The sequence below is a fragment of the Stomoxys calcitrans genome, chromosome 3 (genome assembly GCF_963082655.1).
Source record: "Stomoxys calcitrans chromosome 3, idStoCalc2.1, whole genome shotgun sequence".
Classification (NCBI taxonomy): domain Eukaryota; kingdom Metazoa; phylum Arthropoda; class Insecta; order Diptera; family Muscidae; genus Stomoxys; species Stomoxys calcitrans.
Genome location: NC_081554.1, coordinates 199,049,282 through 199,075,204, shown reverse-complemented (window position 1 = coordinate 199,075,204; position 25,923 = coordinate 199,049,282). Strand labels below are relative to the sequence as shown.

General features: G+C 38.6%; 1 protein-coding gene across 4 annotated transcripts in view; it reads left to right on the top strand.

The window, feature by feature from the left end:
* Positions 1-25,923, top strand: part of LOC106082853 (uncharacterized) — a 501,629-nt gene that overhangs the window by 88,871 nt on the left and 386,835 nt on the right. The gene's annotated exons all lie outside the window — the stretch shown is intronic.

Sequence of the window (25,923 nt, the reverse complement as noted above, 5' to 3'; positions counted from 1 at the left end):
TTTTGTATCACCTTTTTACACTGCTTTTATGCACCTTTCAGTTGATATCCATATTTTCTCAATAGGTAGATATGTCCTACTTGTGGGTTTTGGGGGAGGGAAATAAATGTTTATGTCAGATTTGTAATGCAAATTTTGCCCATGAACATTCCACTAAGGAACAGGGGCAAACTTCTCACATATCAATGAATGCAGTCCGATTCAAGTTTATGCTGAATGATAAGGGGCCTCCTTTTTATAGCCGAGTCCGAACGGCGTGCCGCAGTTCGACACCTCTTAGGAGAGAAGTTTTAAATGGCAAAGTACCTCACAAATGTTGCCAGCATTAGGAGGGGAAAACCACCGCAAAAAATTTTTTCTGATGGTCTCGCCAAGATTCGAACCTCTGCGCTACGGTGGCCTGTACTCTTCTTTTAAACGCCTTTCAGATTTGTGCTCTACTTTTAAACACCTTTCATTTGATACCCATATTACCCAAAGCGGTAAAAGTGTCCTGTTGGGTGGGGTTTTTGGGGATGGACCCCCACGATACTTAGGATGACATTTTAATGTCAAGTTTGTACTCTACTCTTAAATTCCTTTCGTTTGTCCCAATCGATTAACGTGACCGTTCGGTGAGTTTTGGGATGGGGTTGTTTGACCCCAAATTGCATGTTTTGAGGTACCATAAGGTGGCTGCAAAATTTCATAAAATCGATGCACCCATCTCCTAGATCTGGCGTTTTCAAAAATGGTGGTATGGCGGAGGGTCGCTCCGTCCGTTAGTTGTAATCACGCAACACTTCAAAAATTAAAATATTGTGCTGCAATTTTGCACAGATCCGTATTTCTTTCCGATTTACGGATCTACGATTGCGCTTGAGTTTGAAACAGTTAATTGGAGTCAACCGTAGCGCAGAGTTTAACATGTCCGCTTATGTTGTTGAACGCTTTGGTTCGTATCCTGGCAAGAACATCAGAAAACATTTTTTAGTGATGGTTATCTAGTTACAGTTACTATGCCATGTAAAAATTTCTCTCAAAGAGGTGTATCATTGGGGCACGCAGTTCAGACTTGGCTATAGAAAAGGAGGCCCCTTATTATTGATATGTGAGAATTTTGCCCTTGTTTCTTAATGGAATGTTCGGGGGTATATTTGCATTTTCATTTGCATTTCATTTGCATATGGCTATCAAAATATAGCTGCCATATAAACCGAACCTACGCATCCTAAAGGCCGTAAAAGACGCATTTTCTACCCGATTTCGCTGAAATTTGAAACCGTGAGTTGTATTAAAATTCCCTACATCCGTCCCAAATATGGACCAGATGGGACCGTTTTTATACAAATCTGCCGGCACTGCCGAACTTAACACCTATAGTTTTCATTCATTTAGTTCTGTAGTGTCTGTGACTTTGGTCACAGATTTTGTGAAATGCCGTGACAGCTTCTAATCTAAGAAATCATCTGCAATCATGCATTGGCAACTGTTGCCAACAAATTATCTTTTTTTCTATTTCTAGAATGCTTAGAATATTTTTAATCGCCAACACACGCCAATTAAATGCCAAGAATTTGAAGTCTTTCGCGATCAGATATGACATATGTCAATTCACAATAACTTGTTGCTGAAAAGTCATTTTAATAGAAATTATTGCAATTTAATGAGAATGAATTGCCTAGCTTCCTTGTGCAAACACTTTCGTTGAGATAAAATAACCTCAGTCTGTATGGGGGTCTACTGCAGATGTGTTCTTGGTAAAGAAAGCTTCGAAATGTCATTCGCTTGGTAACACCCAGAACCGTTGCATTTGGCAAAAAATTCTATCTGATCACTACTACGGTAATGACCTCATTTGACAATAACCTTAAATTGATAAATACTGTAGGAAGACACACTATCTAAAGGGGTGGACAGCCGCACCCCGTCAAGTAAGTCACATAGGCTACTAAAAAACGCAATTTGGCTCGGGGTAATTAAAAACGGATACCTACAGTTTATGAACCTCCAAACGTTTTATTGGTTCGTTTTCATGGCAAACCTACACTCAAAAATTCCGGATTTTCTATAGAAAAGTTACAGACGAAGCTGGGGATATACTTGAAAATTTAATTCCAATTTAGTACCTTACCTTTCTGGAAGTTGCCATTAGTTTGGCTTGAAGCTTCGAAAATCTTCTTTGCAGCTTTTCACCGTAAGATAAGAGGATAGATGTTGTGATTATGGTTTTCAAAACCATTACTCTTCATGCTACCTTCTTCACCGGTGGTTCTTTGCAAATGTTGGCCAATACTTTGGATATTTTGAAATAATAGTTTCACAGATGTGTGTGTGTGTGTGTGTGTGTGTGTGTGTGTGTGTGTGTGTAGTTGTTATGGGATATTTGCCTGTTTTGGTCATAAATCTGCGTGGATATGACTTGAGGGAGTTGCCTGAGGCTTGAGCTTTTATGACAGGTTTTGAGAAGCTCCGGTTCGGTCTGAGCAAATAAACATTTATTCCGCTTAGCCAAGCACCTTAGCCCAAAACAAACAAACAAACAACCAGCAACCAAGCAACCAAACATGCATAATCTTCAAAGCAAACATGATTCTAGGAGCAATCTCGTCGTACCTGCGATTGCGGCTTTGCGCTAAATTAGCTTTACAAATTACTCCATACAAGTCAAGCTGCATCAGCAGTCGGTGAGGGCAGGGCAGAGTTGGAAAATTGGTGGCTGCGTTTCGTTCTTCCGTCCTCTGTCAGTCTGTCTTTGGGGTTTTTGCTGCGATTGTCATTAGTTGTGGCGTTTGCCTTCGGATTAACTCTTCCCCGTTCCAATGTTCCATTGTTGTTGCTAGCGCTTGGCTGGGCGAGAGTACACAGATTACTACTCCTACGCCTACGTTCCAGAGTCTGCTGCTGGCCCGGTTGGGTTTAATAAATTACAAAGACCTTCGCTAATTAAATGCATTTGAAATGTGAGGCATTGTCTATGTACGAATGAACGAATGTACGAAAGTCTCCTCTATCTGACTGTCTGTCTGTCTGTTTGTATGTCTCTTCATCAATGTGTGTGTGCTTGTGCCAGCATTGAGGTTTGGCTTAGCTACCATGTCTGCTGCATGGAGGGCATTATGTTTGCGAATTGCACAAATACAACAACAGATGAGCCTCCCTCAATGCGGCAGGCAGTGTGCAGAGGGTAGGACTTGTATGAAAAATTAACATTTGACTTCATAAATTAACCCAGCCTTCGTAGTACAGTTAATGAGAAAATAAGCACTAAGATGACATCTGTGTATATTAGAGTAGCATAAGGCCAGCATTATAGAAATGTAATAAGAAATAAATCGAGCTAAATCGGCCTTGAAACACATGTGAACGTCTTGGGGTCAACGTTATCTAGAAATCTAATAACACTCACTGTACCAAATTTCAAAGAAATCGAGCGGTGAGTTTAATGCAGTGAAGAACCTAAATCGGGTGATCTATATGGCAGCTATATCTAAATATTGAAAGTTAACTGCATAAAAAATTTATCGGTGCAAAGTTTCAGCTCGATATCTTAATTTTTGAAGACTGCAGCGTTATTTCAACGCATACAGGTAGACGAACCTACGGACAGTTAATCGAGAAGACATATGGAAAGCCTTACAGATGGGCAGACAGACGGATAGACAGACGAATAGACGGACGGATAAACAGACGGACACATGGGCAATTATACGAAAAGACAGATAGATGGGCAGACAGACGGACACACGAGCAACAGGCGGACACACAGACGAACAGTCGTACGGAAAGACTGACAAATATGCAGGCAATCATACGGAAAGACAGACAGATGGATAGATATTCGGGAAAACAGTCAGATGGACAGATAAATGGAAAGACAGACAGAAGAAAATACGGGCTGTCATACGGGGAGGCAGATAGATGGGCAGTCAGACGGACACATGAGCAACAGGCGGGCACACGGGCAATTAAACGGAAAGACAGACAGATATGCAGGCAATCATACGGGAAGACTGTCAAATGGACAGATATACGGAATGACAGACAGGCAATCATACAGAATGACAGACAGACAAAAATACGGGCTATCATACGGAGAGAAAGATGGGCAGACACTCGAGCAACAGGTGAACACACTGGCAATTATACGGAAAGACAGACAGATGGACACACAGACAGATATGCAGGCAATCATATGCAAAGACAGTCAGATGGATAGATATACGGGAAGACAGTCAGATGGACAGATATACGGAAATACAGACAGACGGACAGGTAATCATATGGAATGACAGACAAACAAAAATACGGGCTGTCATACGGAGAGACAGATAGAATGGCAGACAGACGGACACACGAGCAACAGGCTGATACACGGGCAATTAAACGAAAGACAGACAGATGGATGGATATACGGGAAGACAGTCAGATGGACAGATATACGAAAAGACAGGCAGACGGACAGACAGATGGCCACACAGACGAACAGTCATACGAAGAGACATAGAGATGGTTAGATAGAGGGATATACACGCAATCATACGGAAAGACGGACGGATGGGCTATATAGGGAAAGTCAGACAGATGGACAAACATACGGAAAGATAAACAGACAGGCAAGACAGACGATCAATCATATGGAAAGACAGATAGAGGGACAAACAGATGAACAAACCGATGATAGACAGATGGACAGTTATATGGAAAGACAGACGGACTGTCATACGGTAAGACAGACGGATGAACAGACAGACGGAAAAACAAAATGACTTTCGGAAGGACAGGCAAACAGACAGACGGATGAACAGACAGACAGAAAGACAAAAAGAAAGGCTGACAGACAGACGGGCAGGACAGACAGATGAACAAACCGATAATAGACAGACAGACAGTTATGCGAAAAGACAGACGGACAGTCATAGGGAAGACAGACAAAAAGATCGACAGATGGACGGAAAATCAGAAAGACATACGGAGGGACAGACAGACGGAAAAACAGAATGACTTACGGGAAGGACAGGCGGACACAGACGTATGAACAGACAGACAGAAAGGCTGACAGACAGACGACAGGACAGACAGATGAACAAACCGATGATAGACAGTTATACGGAAAGACAGACGGACAGATGGACAGACAGACGGAAAAACAGAATGACTTAGGGGAGAACTGACGGACAGAAAGGTTGACACACAGACGGGCAGAGAGATGAACAAACCGATGATAGACAGATGAAGGGTTATACGGAAAGACAAACGGACTGTCATACGGAAAGACTGACGGACAGATGGACAGACAGACGGAAAAACAGAACGACATGCGGAAGGACAGGTGGACAGACAGACGGATGAACACGCTGACAGAAAGGCTGACAGACAGACGGGCAAACCCAGCTTGCCATTTCTCCATATCTCCGTTATCGAAATGCTGTTCCATTGCATTTAAGCTAGTTATGCGCACATCCAGTTGTGAGATGATTTAAATTCCTTTCTTGTAGTTCCCCAGGATTTCTCTTTAACGTATTGCGATGTTTATGTTTATTTTATTAATGGATTTGAAATATAAACTTTACCCCCTATCTTTCTCATTGTGGAGGTAATGGTTTCGCTATGTTGTGTTTGTAGTGATTTGGCTTGTTTGGATGGTCTTGACATGGTGATGTTTTTTTTTTTTTTTTTGGTTTTCTTTTTGCGGTCTCACGCTGACGCTGTGCGACATGCCAATCAATTTATAGGAAATGAATTTCATGTTCAACGACGACCCACATCAATACACCAAAACCTGATTTTCTAATGCGATTGGCAAAACAGAAATTGACAATAAATCGCAATCGTTGGTAATTGTATTAAAATGAGATTGACTTCCCACGCTCCGCATTTAATGGAACCATAAAAATGAAATAAAAATAATTAACTGTTTATATGGCCAATTAATTAAATGTGATATTCGATGCAGCCATCTGCCAAATACAGAATAAAAAACACACACACACACTCTCAGGTATTACCATAATAGTTAAGCAAATGATGATAGCAGACAACATGTGGTAAGGGGTAGTCATGGGAGGAATCTTGGAAAGTGAAGCGGAAGAATTCAAATCAAAAATAATTGATTACAAATATTAGAGGGCGGCAGTGGCAAGTTAAACAGAAGAGCTTTGGCAGCATTTGCTTTCACAATTTATTAATTTTAATGGATTGAATTTTTTTTTTTATTTTTATTTTTTGCAAAAGTTTTGCCCCCTAATGGCCATTAGCCGTAAAATATTCTAGAAATGCACTTTAGAGATATTTGAAGTGTAAAAGCTGATATGGATAATCCTAAAGTCCCATATGTGCACTCACTCAGCTTGCCAAATACGCTGGAGAGTATTCGTAGTCTCATTTCCTTAATTTACTATTGTCAGCTTTGACAGACAGAGTCATTACCGGTAAGTTTTAATCGTCTAATTGTTGCTGTTACTGGTTCTTGTTGCTGTTGGTGTTGTTTTTGTTCTACATTATGATTGATTGTGGGGCAGTCATGAAAGCTGTTCAGCTTAGCCCAGCTCAGCTCGGCTCTATTCACCTCCATTCCATTTGATTTGGCGGCGTTGGCACTTAAGCACATACATCCAGCTACCCAGCCATCCATCCAATATATCGCACAATCAAATGCCAAACTCATTGTTTCGTCGTTCACTTGTCATGTGATAACGACTTAACCCCCCCAGGGTGATTTCAATAAAAATAAGAAACACGAAACCATCGCCCACACTCTACACTACTCCATTGCTCACACACACACACACACACGCGCGCACGCAAATCTACAGTGTCAACAAATCCAAGCAATCGATTTTAAACGAAACCCCACTCAAACATTACCAATCAGACTAATGTCGCCATCAGAGTCAGCGATAACCATGGAATCCTGTGCACACAGTGTTCGGACACAGGACAATCAAACGGTCAAATAAAAGGAAAGGCAAATAAGTCGATAACAAGGTGATATATAAGGCCCTAGGGTTTTGTTTTTCTTGCCATTACGTCAACGACAAATTTTGCTTGTGATTAATCTGAAGGCTTTCTTTATATACAGAAGGCGGACAGTTGAAGTTTTTACTTAAGGCCGGTACTATGTTCGCTTTTCGCGACCTTTTTCCGCAATCAGATTATAGATTTTGAAGCAGAAAACCTTGCTGATTTCATTCAGTGGGACATTCCCTCATTACATATGAAAAATTTGTAACTAAAGGTATTATGTTTTTGAGATTTTCAACTGTGAAAAGCGAACATAGTACTAGCCTTTATAGAAAAATCTAATTATTTTTGATGAAAGTTTTTGTAAATAAAATAAAATTTCCTGTAAATAAAATTTGGAGGCCAGGGGTAAGCATGTCTGCCTATGAAACTAAATGTCTGGGTTTGAATCTTGTCGAAAACATGAGAAAAAAGTTTTCAGCGATGGTTTTCCACTTCTTATGCTGGGGACATTTGTGAGGAACTATGCCATTTGAAAAAATGGTATGTCAGCCATGTAAAAACTTCTGCCATAGAAGTGTCGCATTGCGGCACGCCGTTCGAACTCGGCCATAAAAAGGTGGTCCCTTATCATTGAGCTTAAACTTGAATCAGGGATAAGAATGGGATAAGAATTGCTCCAAATGGGATAAGAATTGCTCCTCCAGCAGCTCTAGAAGTCAAGACCCAAGGTCGATTTATATGGCAGCTACATCAGGTTATCAACCGATTTAGTCCATACTTGGCACAGTTGTTGGAAGTCGTACCGAAACACCACGTGGAAAATTTCAGCCAATTTCAAGACCCAAGATCGGTTTATATGACAGCTATATCAAAACATGGAGCGATTTGGCCCATTAACAATCCCAACCGACCTACACTAATAAGAAGTATTTGTGCAAAATTTCAAGCGCCCAGCTTTACTCCCTCGAAAGTTAGCGTGTTTTCGACTGATGGATAAACCGACGGAGATGGCTAGATCGGCTTAAAATGTCAAGATTATATATACTTTATGGGGTCTTTGGCGCATATTTCAAGGTGTTACAAACGGAATTACGAAATTAGCATACCCCCTAAGTAAGAAAATTTGATCAATAGTGGTTGGTGTGTTGTGATCTCTGGTTTTCCTGTTCCATTGCAAAAATCTCCAATCATTAATGCTCGTCTCGAAAGAGAAAACAAACGAAACATTGTAAAATAAAATGATTTTCGCCCTAACAGGCAAACAACTTGATACTACATTTCTTGGGTTTTTTTATTTTATTTAATTTTACCACCTAGCATTGTGCCAATACTTTTGTGCGGCACTGTATATACATTATGGGGTCATTAATCAATATTTCGAAGTGTTGCAAACTGAATAACTAGATTAGTAAACCCTATATCCTATGAGGAGGCCACCGCAGAGTTTAGCATGACCGCCTATGATGCTGAACGTCTGGGTTCGAATCCTAAAAAAAAAACAAAAAATCAGAAAAAATTTTCAGCGGTGGGTTTTCCGCTCCTAATGCTGGCAACATTTATATTGCCAGACTCGGCGATAAAAAGGAGGCCCCTTTCCTTCAAAAGTTCATATTTGTATAATTGTCCTACAGAGAAAATTATTCAATTTATGACTTTACCAAAAACTCAAAATTTTTATAACAAATTCCTCATAAATCAAATTGCATAAATTTTTGAATTTTCCCGAAAAACTAAATCCTCATCTTGTAATTCCATTATCCTTGTTCATGGAACATTGCCTTTAAATTTAATATGGAACACATTTTCCAAGTGTAAGGAATTATAATAGAAGTTTTGATTAAAAGTTGCATATTATAGACTTCTTTGTTGACTTTTATTTTCTACTAAATATATATGTACACACATAGTCTGTTGTTGTTGTTGTTTTGCTTCCATTTTTGTTGTTTGACAAATGCTCGTCTAGGGAAACCTAAACATTGAGTCAAGTAAAAAACAAACAAGCTCACCACTCAAATTACCATTTCGCCGCAAATTCTCATATTGACAATGACATATGCTTGGCAATATTTTCCAACAAAATGTAGTGGAAATATTTCCTTATCCCCAAAAAGAAATGCAAAGCAAAGAAAAGAAAAAAAAATAATGCGAGCAATCTCATCACACAAACAAATACACAAACACACTCAGGATGTAAAAGTAAGCAAAGAAATGTAACAATTTGTACCTAGGAGGATATCAAGTGTGGTGGTGCTACAAGCACATAGCACTCAAAGCTGCTGAAATACGCTTCTGTAGCCTTTTTACTTAAATCAACAAACAAATAGACCCACACCAAGTCGCGTTGTCCCACTCACTCGCTCACTCGCTCATACATCATGGTTCCCAGGGATCCTAGGGGGACAAATAGACAAACAAACTCTTTTGGCGAATGTAAATGTAAATTTTGCTCATGTTTCTAATGGAATCATACAACACAGGCATGCTTTCAGGCTGAAGGAGAAGAGGCAGCAAGCAGCTCTTGTGGCAGGACAAATCTGCACACCACACAAAACGTTAAAAAACAAAAAAAAAAACGAAACAACTCGCAAGCATAGAAAAAATCAATGCTAAGTACTTAAATGAATACCTCACTCGCATGCATTTGTTGTTGTTGTCGAGAAAACGGTTTTCCTGCTTCCTTGAGAGTAGGAGCAGCTACCATCATAGAAAAAAGAAGAATAAAACAGAGGCAAAATGTTACACAAGTGTGCAATTTAAAAACCATTAAAAATGTACTTTAATTCCACCGCAGAACAATACAAAAACGAAAGCAAATCGTCTAAGCGAGCGTTACAGAGAGAGAGAGAGAGCGAGAGAAAGCGGCGGAAGGGAAAAACACATTCACATAAATAACTCATTTGCATCTGTATTTTTGCCTTTCTGCGAGTGTGTGTGTGTGTCTTTTTGTGTAGGACAAAGGACATATGACGTCCGTTTTGTTCGTCCATCGTCGTCTGTCCGCCACCGTTTGTTGCACCTAATGGCAGTAAAGTAGTTTTTAGAGCTGTGTGTGTACCCAAGAAAGATGGCCACACACACACACACACACATAAACTCTACATTACATACACACCTGTTACCGTTTGCCTGAATTCTATATAGAAAAAGTCTTACAAATGCAATGAATGAAGAGTTTCGTTTGTAGCGCAATTTCTTTTATCTACCCAGAGTAATTAGGATGAAAAACAGAAACACAAATAAAATGGCATCAAGTTGGGCCAGGTCGAACCATGGATACCCAGTACCGTAGTTCTATTAGGATATTGATGGCTTCAGAATAAAAAGTTGCTTAAAATTTCGTAGAAATCAGTCATAAACCCAGCTCATTTGGTTTAATGAGGTACAATCTGGACCATATTCATTGCGTATATGTAGGTGAAAGCAGTATTACTCACTGTGAACAAAAAATTGGTAAAAACGTTATAAGTTCGGACGGGCCGAAACTTGGGAACCCACCACCATGGATTCTGCTTAAAATTTTCGCAAATAAACTTATAGTGCTTCCGATTCTGAAAAAAATGTTACAAGAATGTTACACTTATAGGGGACAATATTTTGCAAATGTCGCCCCAACCCCCTCATATTGTTACACATTTTCCATTTTCAATCGAACATGTTCATATGTGCATATGTAGTCATTTCGATCAAATTGCAAATTGCAAATTTTGCCCATGAACATTCCACTAAGGAACAAGGGCAAATTTCTCACCTATCAATGAGTGCAGTTCGATTAAGTTTTATGCTCAATGATAAGGGCCTCCTTTTTATAGCCGAGTCGGAACGGCGTGCCGCAGTGCGACACCTCTTTGGAGAGAAGTTTAACATGGCATAGTACCTCACAAATGTTGCCAGCATTAGGAGGGGAAAACCACCGCTGAAATTTTTTTCTGATGGTCTTGCCAGGATTCGAACCCAGGCGTTCAGCGTCATAGGCGGACATGCTAACCTCTGCGCTACGGTGGCCTCCCGATCGATTAAATAATACGTTAAAAGTCGCATCCTCATCTTCGGATGAAGAATTTGCTAGCAATGCATCTAATATACAGTAAGGTAAATAAAACGCGTTCAATTTTCCAGTTTTTTATAAATGATGAATTTTAAGAGGCATAAAAAAGTTTTTCAAAGAGAAAAAAATATTCTGAAAAAACGCGTGAAATCTTTATTTGAATCGAAAGTACGGTCCATATACTTTAATGTTTGAAGATTATTTCAAACCAATGTTGACCGTGACTGCGCCTTAAATGGTCCATCCCCTTTGTTCAATTTTCGCATTCTTTTTCCAACATTTCGGCCGGTATCTCACGAATAAATGCTTCACTGTTGTCTTCCAATGCGTCAATTGAAGCGGGCTTGTCTGTATAGACATGAACTTTAACATAGCCCCACTAAAAATGGTCTAAAGGCGTTAAATGGCACAATCAAGGCGGTCAAGGTTTACTGAACTCGCCTTTCATTAAGTCCATTGTAACGCGTGCTGTGTGGCATGTGACATCGTTTTGTTGAAACCACATGCCATGCAAGTCAAGCTCTAGCATTTTGTTAAATATCATCTCACGGTAGCGCTCACCATTCACATTATCTTTGAAGAAGTACGGTCCAATGAGCCCACCAGCCCATAAACCGCACCAAACTGTGACTTTTTCTGGATGCATTGGTAGCTCTTGCAATGCTTCTGGCTGATCTTCACTTCAAAATCGACCATTTTGCTTATTTACATACTCATCGAGACAGAAATGAGCTCTAACCATAAAATGGAAGAAGCGCGCTATGAAATTTCTTAACAGAGCTCGCATTTTGATAATAAAATTCAATAATTTGTAAGCGTTGTTTGTTTGTAAGACGATTCATGAGGATGTTTGACAGTGAAAAAAAAAAACACGAAACATTCGTGAGCTGTTTAAACAAGTGTTGCCAAAAACCTAATAGCTAAAAAAATCATCCTTTATATTGATTTTTTTAATTTTGCCGCTTTTTTCCAAGTGTTCAACAAATTTTGTCTTCTTCTTCTGTTCAAACCGAATTTGCTTGAATGATTTTAAGCGCAACATTCTCCATGGTAGACTTGGGACAGTGTAAGAAATGCACAATATTTCCACTTTCCGTAGACAACCCCATTACAAACGAACACTACACGCGGCGATGGGGTTACATTTTTTTGGACAAACGAATACGCGATGACAAGAATAGAAATATGACGCCGTCAATTCGTAATAGCCTATTTTGTCTGGTATTGAATTGATACCAAATGGTATTTGAGAATCTTTTTCAATGACGCGAACAATATAATACCAGGCGTTATTGGCAGGGTACCGTAATTTTTATTCCCTCCACCATAGGATAAGGTTATACTAATTTCGTCATTCTGTTTGTAACACCTCGAAATATGCGTCTAAGACCCCAAAAAGTATAAATAATCTTGATCGTCATGACATTTTAAGTCAATCTAGCCATGTCCGTCCGTCCGTCTGTCTGTCGAAAGAACGCTAACTTTCGAAGGAATAAGGCTAGGCTCTTGAAATTTTGCACAAATACTTTCTATTAGTGTAGGTCGATTGGGATTTTAAATGGGCCAAATCGGTCCATGTTTTGATATAGCTGCCATATAAACCGACCTTGGGTCCCAATTCTCGTCCGATTTGACTGAAATTTTGCAAGTGATGTTTTGGTATCACCTCATCAACTGTACTAAGTATGTTTCGAATTGGTCCATAAACTGATATAGCTGCCATATAAACCGATCTTGGGTATTGACTTCTTCAGCTTTTAGAGGGCGCAGTTCTTATCCGATTTGGCTGCAATTTTGCATGAGGTGTTTTGTTATGACTTCCAACAACTGTGCTAATTATAGCACAAATAGGTACATAACCTAATATAGCAGCGATATAAATCGATCTGGGATCTTGACTTCTTGAGCCTCTGCAAGGCGCGGTTATTATCCAATTTGGCTGAAATTTTGTACAACGTGACCTTCAACTAACATGTGAAATATGGTCTAAATCGATCTATAGCTTGATGCAACTCCCATATAAACCGATTTTCCGATTTTGCTTCTTGAGCCCCCACAAGATGCAATTGCCTAAAAAGAAATAACGCGCAAAGAACTCGACAAATGCGATCCATGGTGGAGGGTAAATAAGATTCGGCCCGGCTGAACTTAGCACGCTCTTACTTGTTCTATCTCTGTAAGGTGGCCCACGAACATTGGCTTAAACAATGCACCTCAAGTTCATTTTCCAGGAGGAAAACAACCACATATGATAGATGCGGTGATCGGTCCTATGGACCGGAACGAGCTTGCTCACCAACTGAAAATGAAAATGTGGCTACAACTACAAGAACACAACATATTATGGTTATGAATTGAAATTTTCAAAAAAGTTGAACCACTTTTTAATAAGATCAATTAAAAAATTATTGAATTAATAAAAAAATTTGTTGAAATTTTCAAAAAGTGTAAATAATGTTTTAATTGGAACAATAAAAAAATTAATTGAAAATTTAAAAATTTAAATTATTTTTTAATTTAATTATTATTACTTGAAAATGTATTCCATTACTTTTTCAAAAACGGTGATGGATATTATCATTTTCTTGATTGAAGCAGTTTCAATTAAAAAATTAATTGTATCAATTAATTTCGTGATTGAAACTGATTTTTATTTTTCTGTGTAAATTTTCCACATAGGATTTTATGCATAACCCAAGCACTTCATCTTCATCAAAAATGCTTGAAATAGTATCGTAGGGCTTGAGTCTAAGGCTACTTGCAATGTACGCCCGTGTCATGTTTAAGCTTTTGTTCATAGTGGTATTGCCTGCAAGGCATAACCCATTAATAATGGATGATTTGCAAACGTTTGAGGCCAGCATGCTTTTGAATAAAAGCAAATTGAAGTGGTGGGGAGGGGCTAGAAAGAGAATGAAAAATTCGTCATCCTGTTTATCGTTTTAATGTTCATCCCAAAACTGATGCGTCACTACAGCAAAGAAATCATACAGACTGCCTTCCAACTGGAAAAGGATTTTTAAAATCAGCTAATAACTCCCATTAGTACCAGACGGACGCATTGCAATCAACCAACACCAACCAGCAGCAACAATAAGCATGCAACTACTGGAACACAGAACAAATGGTCCAGCACCAGAATGGCTTGAGACACAAAATCATGCTGCGTTTCACTAATTACGCCCAACTAGACTACACTGAAATGTCAAAATGACAAAGCACAACAGCAACGACAGCAATAGCAACAGCGTCGACGTGCAATGCATTGCGTTTGGCATTGAAGGAACGCAATGGCAATAGTTGACAACGTCAACCAGAATAGACCAAGAGCTTATCAAAGCATGCATAACACAATCCGTTGTGGTCACTAGAGGCAACGACCGTGAATTTTTCCAGTTAAAGCAAGGCAGCAGATTATACAGCTGTAATGAATGAATTGTGTATACCCCAAAGAAAATAGGAACTTAATTCGGAATAAGTACAAAATGGCAAAAAATAGTGCAAAATATATTAATTAAAAAACTCCCCACATCAAATAGGTTGATCGGGAAAATATGGGACTATAATAAAAAGGATCCTTCTCTCCATACAAACGTATGCGCTAATAGGAACAATTGGCTCCAAAATATTTTGAAACAAATGATTGCAAGCAAAATCTTCCATCATTAAGCTGAAATAAATGATCTTCACCCAAACATGAAAAAAAAAATTGAAAATAAAAATTCAACAGAGCCCGGCCGGGATTCGAAACTGGACACATGTGAGCTGTTGCCGTTGTCTAGCTTTCGAGGCCATCAATACAACTTCCAGAAGATGTAAAAGTAAAAACGTGTTAAGTTCTGTCGGGCCGAATCTTGAGTACCATGGATTCTGCTAAAAATTTGTACCAAATCAGACAAAAATGTAAAGTATAAACCGACTTGGGCTATACTTGGTACGATGGGGGTTTGCAACGAAACACTACGTGAAAAATTTTAGCCGCAATCGGACAACAATTGGCTCATTAGCAATCATCAACAACTTACATCAATCAGAAGTATCTATGCAAAATTTCAAGCAGCTAGCTTTACTTATTCGACCGCTATGCTTCGAGGTCTTACAAACGGAACGACAACAACATCCTATGGTAGTGGGTATAACATTAGCATGTGTATACCATAGAGCCATTTGCAGTTGTGTGGAAAAAAAGTCCATAACTGCAACAAGAAACACATGTGGTGGAAAAGAACAGCTTGTATGAAAAGTGTCGAAATTGGTTAGTGTCGAACTTATATCGCAAACACATTTTCGCGGTATGTTCAATATAACTACCAATGTATGGCCCTTGAAGGCTCCACACCTAATATGGTTGAATAAGTTCCCTAGCCCAGGACGAAACACGTTCCACAGGTGTTGGTGTATTGTGATCCCTGGTCTTCCTGTTCCATTGCAAGAAAAATCTTCGATCATTAAGCTCGTCTCGAAGGAGAAACAAACGATCGGCAGTGCCGACCTTTCCGTCCGTCTGTCCATGTTAATTTGTGTACAAAGTACAGGTCGCAGTTTTCATCCGATTGTCTTAAAACTTTGTACAGAAATGTTTTTCGGCCTAGAGACGAAGCCTATTGGAGTTGGAAAAAATCGGATCAGATTTGAATATAGCTCCCATATATATGTTCGTCCGATTTGCAGTAATAATGCAATAATATGGTCATTTGTTATCAGATTCTCTTACAATTTGGCAGGAAGGCTTTTCTTATGACTCTCAACATTACTGGTGAGTTTTATAGAAATCGGTTCAGATTTAGATATAGCTCTCATTTATATATATCGCCCGATTTTCACTCCTAGAGCCACTGCAAGCGCTTTTATTGACTAATCTTCCCAAAACATTGCACAGCGCTTTCCTCGACGTCTATAAAGTATGCTCGAAATCGGTTCAGATTTAGATATAGCTCCCATATATATGTTCGTCAGATTTTGGGTAATTTGCAATAATGTTGTCATTTGTCAACCGTTGTTATTAGAGTTTGAACATATTTGCTCGAAATGTGATGCGAATTTTTTAATAACCCATCCGAAAACATCCGGCGAGGTCCATCAAAATCGGTTCAGAATTAAATATAGCTCCCACTTTGTACCTATAGGCTAGGTGAAGGGTATTATAAAGTCGGCACCGCCTGACTTTTGCCTTTCCTTGCTGGTTTTTAGTCCTTACCTTGTCCAAACAGAAAGTCTATCAGATTGGCATCTGTCGAATAAGACAATCACTGAATGAACGAAATGAAGTGTGCAATATGATTTTTAGGCATTCTTGTTCTACATGTGGTTTATGTGGCAGGTCAGAGTCTTATTGGTACGTCCATAGTCTACGACCGAAATGGTTGTGTGACTGCACCTCAAATGCAGCTTCCGAGATGTTTTACCGATAATAAGTTGCATATACTTTGATACTTTGACTCGATGAATGATGTCTTTATGAATTTTTTTTCTGAAAAAGCATTTCCTATTGTACGAATGAACGAACCTTTGCCTATTAAGGACTAAAATTGCGTTTATTCCATTTAAATTGAAAAACAAGTGTAAGCGTATCAAGTTCGGCCGGGCCGATTTTTACATACCCTCCAATACGGACCGCATTTGTCAAGTTTTTGCCAGGTATCTCTTTATAAGCAAGCAAAGGTTCATGGATAAAAATGGCCATGCTATTGGAGCTATATCAGGTTAAGGACCGATTCGAACCATACTTGGGTTGGGTGTGGGAGACCATAGTAGAAGGCATAGTGCAAAATTTCAGCCAAATCAGATAAGAATTGCGCCCTATAGGGGTTTCAGAAGTAAAATTAAAATATCGGTTTACATGGGAGCTATATTAGGTTATGGACTGATTTTAACCATACTTGGCATAGTTGTTGGAAGTTAAAACAAAACACTTCATACTAAATTTCAGTCAAATCGGATAATAATTGCGCCCTCTAGGGGCTCATGCAGCCAAGATCCAGGATCGGTTTATATGGCAGCTATATCAAAATATGGACTGATATAGTAAAATTCGTGCAAAATTTCAAGCGCTTAGCTTTATTCCTTTGAAAGTAACCGTGCTTTCGACAGACTGACTATTTTAGTCATTCCGTCTGTAACACAGGGAAATATTGATCTGCGACCTTCTATTTGACTTCTTGAGCTTAATTTTTGTCCGAATTTTCAAAATATTTGCACGGAGTGTTTTGTTATGACTTTCAAGGCCTCTAAGTAAGTATAGTCGAAATGGAGGTATAACCTGATGAAGATTCCTTATAAACCGATCTCTCGATTTGACATTTTGTGCACCTGGAAGCTGTGACTGTTATCCGATTTGGCGGAAATTTAAAAAGTGGTGCAATTTTCGTATGTAAGCATCGTCTAAAAGGGTGTATAACCTGATATAGCTCCCTTATAAACTGATCTCTCGATTTGACATCTTGGGCACCTGAAAGCTGTGCTTGTTATCCGATATGGCTGAAATTTCGCAATTGATGGTTTATTATGACTTTCAACATCCATGGTAGGGGCGGTTCAAGTCGGTTGTTCTACTGCCTCTGGAAGCATTATTTTTTGCCTGATTTAACAGAAATTTTGCACATAAAGTACACATGAGCCCTTCAACTGAGTTGATTTGGGCAAATGTTTAGTAGAATCCATGGTGGTGGGTTCCCCTGTTTTTTTTTTGTTAAAAAGGTATTGTAGGTTTTGGTGATGCGCACCGGGTCAGCTAGTAACTACATAAGTTTGTAGAAATTTTCAATATTTCCCAGTAAAATATAATAAATTTCCTACGTGTTCAATGTTAGGGGTATATGTTAGCAAATGTTCGTAATTTGATGGCGTGTATTGCTCGAATAAGCACACGTTTCTCTTTATTTATGCCCTCCATTGGTGGTTTTGGGTTGATGTATCTCAATCGTTAAATAGCTGGATGTTTGAGATGTGGAGGTGTACATGCCCGTGTGGAGGATATTTGTGGAGTATTAATCAAAATTATTGATTATCAAGCATGTATGAGGAAAATTACATTTGTGATTACCCATTCCTATATGTATTCGAATATGAGGTATAGTAGACATTATTGAGGTATTTCCAAATGAATTGAAAAAAAAACAAACCAAAATGTTGGGTGAAAATAATTTGAAACTCTAGTTTGGTGGCTGCTTAAATTCGATATGAAATTTCATGCAATTCGGTTAAAGGCATACAATTCGAAATTTTAACAAAATCGATTAGAGTCTGTGCTCTTTTGGAGGCTAAAGAAGTACAATAAGGATTGATAGAAAAAAACGTTGCAAACTCAAACTAACCAAGGTGTCATTATCATGAACAGTATTTGTTGAAAATATTGTACACACAAGGGGTTGATTTTGAGAATGAACATTGTTGACTTCATGCACCGACCGTTATGAGCACAATATTGTGTGCACATAGGCGGTTGTGGTTCAACCTAGAAAGACGTTTATAAAACTACAATCGTGGGATGCATGCAACACAGGTTCGACTCTCAGCAACTCACAAAAGCTTATTGCAATCTTTACAAAAAACAAAACATTTCTCAACATCATTCCTACGAAATGTGTTTGAATACCAACCTTAAATTAAAATGACTTGTAAAATATAGGCGGTTGTGGTTAAATCTGTAAGGCGTTTGTAAAAACACAATCATGGGATGCATGCAACACAGATTCGATTCTCAGCAACTCACAAAAGTTTATTGCAATTTAAAAAAAAAAAAAGCTTTTCACTGGATGTTGTCAGAATGTGAACGTCTGTGGACAGATTCCAACATTTCATTCACAAAAAACTGTTGTTGATTTATGAACAATTGTACTTGATTTGATATGAAAAACTGTTGTTGATTTATGAACATTTGTAGTTGATTTGATAACAACTGTGATCAACACACACTTTTATGAAACAATAGAGACAATTTGACAAAGTCTTGCTTGGGTTTTTTCTTTGGATGTATTAACATGTCTCAATATGGCTCATTTTTAATCCATATCGGAATGTGAACGTCTGCGGACAGATTCGAACATTTTGTTCGTTGTTGATTGATAAACATTTGTAGTTGATTTGACACGAAAAACTGTTGTTGATTAATGAACATTTGTAGTTGATTTGATACGAAAAACTTTTGCTGATTGATGAACATATGTAGTTGATCTGTGTGTTGATTCAGTTTTATAAAACAATGGTGTCAATTTGACAACGTCGTGCTTGTTTTTTTCTTTGGATATTTTAACATGTCTAAATTCGGTTCATATTTAAACTATATCCACTCTCGTCAAGAACTTTATTTTAATACTTTGCAGTAATTTTGGTACTCGTTTAAACTGACTTAACATGTATAGGAGCTTTTATCAATATTTCGTAAGTTACTAGCGGAATATTTAAGCTATTTTTACCTACTGATATTTGTTTAACCCCTACACCCAGAGAAAAATTTTTACTAAATGTGCTCATTTCAGTACCATGCGGTATTGATAGTAAAGCAACACCGTATGGTACAAAAACAATACAGCATGGTATGGATGCAACTTAGAATGATTAGTACCGTTTGGTAATAGCCTTATTACCCAACTGGTATTGATTTAAATACAAATCTGCTCTTGGTTTTAGCACCAGACCGTTATTGGTTTTAGTAATAAACTTAATTTCTTTGTATTCAGCAATTGATTTCATATACTCAGGAGTGGTTTTCATATGAATACATCAACACAGCATCTTTTTCCACACAAGAGACTATCATGTTTTTAATGCAGAATGTCCTTAGAATTTGTACTTTTTCCATTTTCACCGCCTTCGAGTACTTGAATAGGTTTTAAGGCACTCAAATTATATTAAAGCATTTTATTTATTTGTTTAACAAATATTTTATGATGGCGTCAATATTTTAAGTACAATATTCAACAACACTTCTGGCGCGATGGCAACAATACAAATGTGACGCCGTCAATTCTTAATAGCCTGCTTTGTCTGGTTTTGAAATTAATACTAAATGGTATTAAAAATCTTGGCCATTGACGCGAACAAAATAATACCAGTCGGTATTGGAAAAGCGCCGTCTTTTTTCTATCAGTGTAAAGAGAAATAAACAGAATGTTCATATTTATCTCATATAGGGTATATTTGTTCCATTTGCTTTCGGTAATCTTTTATTTAGTAACCAAAACCACATGATTTAGGTAGCAAATATTTTTTCCTTAAATTACTCAAAACTCGTCCTTCATTTGTCGCTTATATTAAAGCCATCCCAACTTGGTAATCATTATTTGAATAGCAAGAGCTATTTGAATAACCTTGAATTGCATTGTGTGCAAGAGTATATAATAAAGTATAATGGTTGGTGGTCCTTTTTCAATATCCCACTCTGGGCATGGTTTTTCCTGCGAACTTTGTGATGTACTTTCTTTGTGGGACTCAATGCGTTTATACATACATACATACCTTATCAGATTTCCATAAAATGTCATATAACATTTTTTATTATATCCTTCCCCACCGACCAACACCACACTATACAAACATAAGAAGCTCTCGCACCCCTCCCTAAATGCTTATCGTGGCTGGAGTGGCAGGCTGACTGCCTGCCTGCTATACAGCCTTGTTGGCCTTTGCAATTTTATGTGTTCGATACAATAAAAATAAACTGCCGACTTAATCGATAAAGATGATAAAGTGCTCAAGTTTGTCCTGTTAGTCTTGGGGATTTTTGCCGACACTAATTCTTTTATAAGACGGGAAATAAATTTTGAAAGTTATCTGCCTTTTATGCTGTGGCAGGCTATATACCAACGCACACACACACACTGCACGCTTAATAATTTCAAAAAAAGTTTAAATGCCATTTTAAGAATGAGAAAAATTATGAACACAAATGATTTTTTTTTGGTCAAATAAGAATAAAAAATAAAACGTTTAAAGCATATCTATGACAGACTGTCATATGAGCGTTATTTATTTTGTTTACAAAGAAAAGAAGGAATTTGGTAATGATTGCACATTAATCTCAAAAATTAATACGCTATGCTTAAACTTCTCATTCCCATTTACACCAGGTTACGGCTGATTTTGTAAGAGCTATAGGAAACTTTAAAACAAAAACACGTAAAATTCAGAAAAATGCATGAAATCTTTAATTGAATCAATAGTACGATCCATATAATTTAGTGTTTGAAGATTATTTCATGCAAATGTTGACCGTGACTGCGCCTCAAATGGTTCTTCCGATTAGTCCAATTAGTCCAGAACGTGAAATAATATACTTATTATTGGTAGTGCTGTGTAGCATGTGGCACCGTCTTGTTGAAACCACATGTCATGCAAGTCATGATTTTGCATTTTGGGCAAAAAAAAGATGTATATCATCACAATTCACAGTTACTTTACGATTCGCATCATCTTTGAAGAAGAACGGTCCAATGATGCCGCCAGCCCATAAATCGCACCAAACTGTGACTTTTTTGGATGCACTGACAGCTCTTGCAATTCTTCTGGCTGATCTTGACTCCAAAATCGACAATTTTGTCAAGTTACCCATTGAGTCAAAAATGAGCTTCGTCGTAATATAAATAAAGCGCGCGATAAACTATCTGAACAGAAAACGCATTTTGATAATAAAGTTGAGATAATTTGCATCTCTTAGTTAAGTTCATCTAAAAGTTAGGTTTAAAATTTTTTTGAGTGTAGAGTAGAAATGGGTTCATTGACCGCTTAGGATAAGGTTGAAAGGGTAGGCTACTTTGAAAGGTGAATGCACTCAGAGGCCAGTCCGGCCTATTGTGACAACCTGGTGGGATAAAGAAGAACAGTAAAAAGTTAGACTAAGTGAAAAGTAAACTGAAAACTGTTTGTCCTAATTTAAAATATTCGAGCCAAATATTAGCAAACATAGTTTAAAGATGTTCAATTTCCTAACTTTTTAAGGAAACATTCCCTCTTGTGAAAAAATATTTTCCTTTATATTAAGGATATTTTATTTCATATGGTAGGTTAATAAATCCTTCACTTTGTCTCTTGGCATTAAAGACAAAAATCTAAAATTAAGGTCAAAATATCATTCAAAGTTAGGAAATTGAACATGGGACAAGACAACAGTGAACTGTAGTTAAAGACGCAAAATAGCCTTACAAATAAGAACGTCTTTAAATATTAATTTTTTTAAGTTAAGATGGTAATAATTGGACACTCATCTATGAATTAAAATTAGAATTAATCTGCGATGAAAATTTGAAACGGATGGTCATGTCTGTTAGAAAATAGGAAATTAAATTGAAAGATGGCATCTTCACTTTAAAATTTTGGTTCTTTGGCTCATTTTCATTGCTAAAATTCTACGTAAGTGCTTCCGCGGAGCCTCGGCCCGCACTTACTCAAGTATTCACTCGCCGAGTGCCAACCATTAATACTCCACGTCGGCGGTGGTATGACAGGTATAACAGCGTCTCTCGTCAAAAAGAAATCATCTTATCGACGTATCTGTGGATACTCCCCAAATACATATCTGCAAGTTCGATGAAATCGAGAGAAAACCGGCTCCCTAGTGTAGAAAGCCTGTGCCCCCTTTAGACCCGGGCATGAGCAGAGCAGGTAGGACTCCCATACGCGTGGCATGCCAGTGTTCGGTTATGACTCCTTTAATCGTACTCTGTGACTCCTTACACAGATAAAAATAATTGTGAAAAACAACAACTCTTGTCAAAAAAACGACGACAAATTTTGTTAAATTTCCTGCAACAATTTATTTTGGATTTCAACGAGCAGAGCAGGTAGGACCCATACACGCGGCATGCCGGTGTTCGGTTATGACTCCTTTAATCGTACACTATGATTCCTTACACAGATAAAAATAATTGTGAAAAACAAAAAATTTTGTCGAAAAAACAACGACAACATTTGTTAAACTTCCTGCAACATTTTATTTTGAATTTTAACGACATTCTTTCCAAGCCAATATATAACAACAACTACAATATATCAATAAGAAAGATTATAAAACCATTAAACCAGTCACCACATGTGCCTTGCTGCAAAGCTTCGGTGTGGTGGTGTTCTTATTTTTTTTTGTTCGTCTCATTCGTTTACTGCTTTGGTCTCGGGTTTTTTCTCTGTCACTCTCTCTACTTATACCCTAAAATCCAATTTATTAATTTTGACGCCGCGTGGTTTGTTCTGAGATCATGATGTCAAATTACACGCCACGTTTGGTAGTCTTGCACGCATCCTCTAGCCCACCGACATCATTTTATTCATGATAAAATAGTTCAACAAGCATTATTTCACAGTAATAAGTGTCTCATTCAAATTAAATTGTTTTAGCCAAATTTTGTGAAATAAGCTTAAACTACAAATAACAAAATAGTTTTTTTGACCTGCTGGGTGATTTGAACTTGGTTTTGTGGGAGTGTTGTGTGCTACATGGTAGTACGCCTATTTTGACCACTAACTCAACAAGAGATATTTTTGAAAATCTACAAAATTTCAATTATTTTGTCTGTTAAGTCTCTACAACCCTACTTCAGCAAGACTTCAATTCAATGCTAAAATTCGTTGAGAATTTAAAGTTGCACATACAAATTTGGTAGTTGATTTTTTCCTATTTAGTTTTTTCTGTGTATCAAGGGTTAGCAATTCCCTCGTCCTCTTCTGGTCGACAGCAGACCGAAGTGCACTGGCCTTCCCCTCTCCTATTTTCAGTAGTTCTGCAAAAGGCATGGTGCAAGATCGGCGACAGGTCTGCCGTGGAGGTGCATATTCGTCCACCCTTTCGTTTCCAGGCCAATACAATGTCACCACGTGCTTCAATCTCACCATATTCGAATTAAAGGCCATAAGGGCCGCCATATTGTCCATATGTGTATTTGCTGAGTTTCAAAGTTGACCCATTGAGACCCTCTCAGCCCACCCTCTGCATAAATGGCATCCATCAGTGTTTGTGTCCGCCTTCTTTCAGCATGCCAAGTTACCTTAGGCTGAGCGCTACCTTACCGGCACAGCTCTGTGCACCGTTCATCCCCTATCCTATGTTCAGTAGTTCTGCAAAAAGCATGGTGCAAGATCGGCGACAGGTCTGCCGTGGAGGAGCTTCTCCTTGCATACTCGTCCACCCTTTTGTTTTCATGCCAATACAATGTCATAAGCCAAGAGCCCAGGGCCATCAAACACTCCACCACGCGCTTCAAACTCACCATCCAATTCAAGGCCTTGAGGGCCGCCATATTGTCCACATTTGTATTTCCTAAGTTTCAAACTTGACCCATTGTGACCCTCCCACCCTCTGCATCAATGACATCCAGAATGAAACAGTGTTCGTGTCCGCCTTCTTTCATCATGCCAAGTTCCCTTAGCCTGAGCGCTACCTTATCGCCACAACTCTGAATATAGACCTCAACAGCTTGAGGTGACCTATCCATAATCTCGCTGATCGTTGACAATCAATCAATAGGACGACGTCGTCCGCACCGTCTCACACCATCTCTATTGAGATCCAATAGGACTTTGTTGATGTGCCTACACTTTCTGCCAAGTCCGCATTATTATGTTATCAGGTCACCATCAGATAATCAACTGAATCCCTACGCTGTCCAGGGTGGCGACTATCGACCCTTTCTTAGAGCTGGCAAAATATCGATGTCACTATCGATATTTTATTTTTGGTCTGAATAACGATTAATATTTTTCCTATCGATACTATCAGCAAAAGTAAGCGTTCCGACTAAAAATGTATAAAAATATAAGATTTATTGCGCCTATAGGGGGCGCAATTTTCATTCGATTGGGCTAAAATTTTGTGCAATGATTTCCTTCATCACTTCCTGACTGACTTTATTAAATTTGGTTGTATTCAGTCTGTGCATTGACATTGCTTGTATATAATATGTATATTGGTCTTCTGATTTTTACTTTTTATTTTCGTTTGAAATATAGGTGACGGGAAATTAACGATAGTATCGATATTTATTGTCAGAAATTTAAAAAATATAGAATGTTGCTACTATCGATAGATTGCCAGCTGTATCCTATCACCACGTTATAAATGACCCTCAATATCGTGGAAGACCGCCATCGTGTACTCCTTCTATTGGTGCGACATGACAACTCTTGCCGCCACTGATCCCCCATGAGGTATGCATGTTATGCCCCACTGAAATTCTCTGGTGTCACTTCCCCCCACACCTTCTGGTCTATCAGTCTTTCAAGAATTTTAAGTCAAATTGGTGACAGACTGATTGCCCTATAATCCTTTGAAGTGCTTTGGTTAAGTTTTTGCCATCTTGGGGCTACAAACCACCCTGACCTCCCTTCATGCCCTCGGTTTTGGGTCAGTACCAGGCACGCCCTGAAAATCCGCTCATGCCATGTTAGAGTGACCCGAAGGGACTCTTGGGCTGGGATGATTCCATCTGCTCCGGCCAATTTAAACGGTCGGAAGTTACGAGCCGCCCACGCTATCTTCTCAACGGTGTTATCGATAAGACCTTCCATGGTTTCGGGCCTTGTGGTTATGATCATGTGGTGACCGTTGTCCTTCTTGAAAATGCCCAGGGCCTAACGTTATTCGTCCCAGCCCTCTGCTATGTTTTCCCTCTTCGCCTTGTTAAAGAGCCTCTTGCTGTCCTTCCTGAGCACCTACAGTTCCGGTGTCCACCATGATTGGTTTGACTTACGCGGTGGTACCCGTTCTGAACGTACCCTCCGAAAAGCCTCATTCAGGCTCTTCGTAACCAGATTCACTGCGGACTACAGTTCCCAGTCGTCCGTTATAGGTCCTCCATGGGACCTAAGCTTCCCCAAATATTACCTCAAAATATCCCAGTTGGGGTCCTCGGATTCCGCTTAATAACATAAAATCTTATGGCCTTATCATTTGGTCCTTAGGTTATAAGTGCTGCTCATTTTCCTATTGGAACGTAATCTCTTTTAGC